We start from the raw sequence: 2,500 nt of genomic DNA, 5'->3' as shown, positions 1-2,500 counted from the left end.
AGTGCCTAGGCTGAGTGGAGTGAATGTGCCTAGGCAGAGTGGGACTGGAAGTGCCTAGGCTGAGTGGAGTGGAGGTGCCCAGGCAGAGTGGGACTGGAAGTGCCTAGGCTGAATGGGAGTGAAAGTGCCCAGGCTGAGTGGGACTGAATGTGCCCAGGCTGAGTGGAGTGCAGGTTCCCAGGCAGAGTGGAGTGCAGGTTCCCAGGCAGAGTGGAGTGCAGGTTCCCAGGCAGAGTGGAGTGCAGGTTCCCAGGCAGAGTGGAGTGCAGGTTCCCAGGCAGAGTGGAGTGAAAGTGCCCAGGCTGAGTGGGAGTCAATGTGCCCAGGCTGAGTGGGACTGAATGAGCCCAGGCTGAGTGGAGTGAATGTGCCCAGGCTGAGTGGAGTGGAGGTTGCCAGGCAGAGTGGGACTGGAAGTGCCTAGGCTGAGTGGGACTGGAAGTGCCTAGGCTGAATGGAGTTGTGGTTCCCAGGCAGAGTGGGAGTGAAAGTGCCTAGGCTGAATGGAGTTGTGGTTCCCAGGCAGAGTGGAGTGGAAGTGCCTAGGCTGAATGGAGTTGTGGTTCCCAGGCAGAGTGGGAGTGAAAGTGCCTAGGCTGAATGGAGTTGTGGTTCCCAGGCAGAGTGGAGTGGAAGTGCCTAGGCTGAATGGAGTTGTGGTTCCCAGGCAGAGTGGGAGTGAAAGTGCCTAGGCTGAATGGAGTTGTGGTTCCCAGGCAGAGTGGAGTGGAAGTGCCTAGGCTGAATGGAGTTGTGGTTCCCAGGCAGAGTGGGAGTGAAAGTGCCTAGGCTGAATGGAGTTGTGGTTCCCAGGCAGAGTGGAGTGGAAGTGCCTAGGCTGAATGGAGTTGTGGTTCCCAGGCAGAGTGGGAGTGAAAGTGCCTAGGCTGAATGGAGTTGTGGTTCCCAGGCAGAGTGGAGTGGAAGTGCCTAGGCTGAATGGAGTTGTGGTTCCCAGGCAGAGTGGGAGTGAAAGTGCCTAGGCTGAATGGAGTTGTGGTTCCCAGGCTGAGTGGAGTGAATGTGCCCAGGCTGAGTGGAGTGAATGTACCCAGGCTGAGTGGGACTGGAAGTGCCTAGGCTGAGTGGGACTGGAAGTGCCTAGGCTGAATGGAGTTGTGGTTCCCAGGCAGAGTGGGAGTGAAAGTGCCTAGGCTGAATGGAGTGCAGGTTCCCAGGCAGAGTGGAGTGGAAGTGCCCAGGCTGAGTAGAGTGAATGTACCCAGGCTGAGTGGGACTGAATGTGCCCAGGCTGAGTGGGACTGAATGTTCCCAGGCTGAGTGGAGTGAATGTGCCCAGGCTGAGTGGAGTGCAGGTTCCCAGGCAGAGTGGAGTGGAAGTGCCCAGGCTGAGTGGAGTGAATGTACCCAGGCAGAGTGGAGTGGAAGTGCCCAGGCTGAGTGGAGTGGTGGTTCCCAGGGCCAGGCTGAGTGGATTGAGGCAGCCCAGGCCATGGCTGACACTAACAGGGGTGAACGTGGCCTGGATCAATAGAGAGGAGCTGGATGTGTGTGTGTGTGTGTGTGTGTGTGTGGTGTGTGTGTGTGTGTGTGTGTGTGTGTGTGTGTGTGTGTGTGTGTGTGTGTGTGTGTGTGTGTGTGTCTGTGTGTGTGTGTGTGTGTGTGTGTGTGTGTGTGTGTGTGTGGGTGGGGTGGGGTGGGCTGGGGTGGGCTGGGGTGTTGGACCATTATCAGCAGTGTGACCGGGTGACATGCGCCCCGTGGCTGTGGGGCCTGCGTGTGTGACCCAGAGCCCGGGCTGAGGCCTCATCCTGTCTGGCCCTGGCTCAGTCGGCTGGAGCTCAAGGAAAACCCCACTTTGGTGTGCTACACTCTCACCAGAGGGGGCTGGCTGACACAAGCCACTGTGTGTGTGTGTGTGTGTGTGGGCTGGGTGTGGGACCATTATCAGCAGTGTGACCGGGTGACATGCGCCCCGTGGCTGTGGGGCCTGCGTGTGTGACCCAGAGCCCGGGCTGAGGCCTCATCCTGTCTGACCCTGGCTCAGTCGGCTGGAGCTCAAGGAAGACCCGGGCTAAGGCCTCTTAGGACTCTCAGTCCTAGGCCCACGCTGACACACAGTGCTGTCACACTCCTGGATCGACGCACAGGAGCAGAAGGGGAGCCGGGTGTTCCGTCCCCCACTCCTTTGAATGGAGCGGCCGGGGGTGACCAGTTCCGCGCTTCGCTTGCCGCCCGCAGAAGGGGCAGATAACTCGGGGTGGGGGCTTAAGAGTGGGCCCCCCAGGACTCAGTGGAGATCCGCTGGGGAGGCGGGTGACCCAGACGCCCTTTCTCTGGAGGCGGGGCTCAGCCGCAGGGACCAAACGGACGTTTCCCCATTGCCTTGAATGGGCGCGGAGAGAGGGGGGCGCTTTTTGGCTCGTGGCGCGGGCACCGTTGCGCCCACCGTCAGGTGTCACGCCTCCCCGTGCTCGGGGCGGACCCCCGGAGCTAACTGGCCGGGTCGGGAGGGGCTACGAGGCCGCCCAGGAGATGG

The sequence above is a fragment of the Conger conger genome, unplaced genomic scaffold, assembly GCF_963514075.1.
Source record: "Conger conger unplaced genomic scaffold, fConCon1.1 SCAFFOLD_70, whole genome shotgun sequence".
NCBI classification, from domain to species: domain Eukaryota; kingdom Metazoa; phylum Chordata; class Actinopteri; order Anguilliformes; family Congridae; genus Conger; species Conger conger.
Note: the sequence above shows the minus strand (reverse complement) of the source record.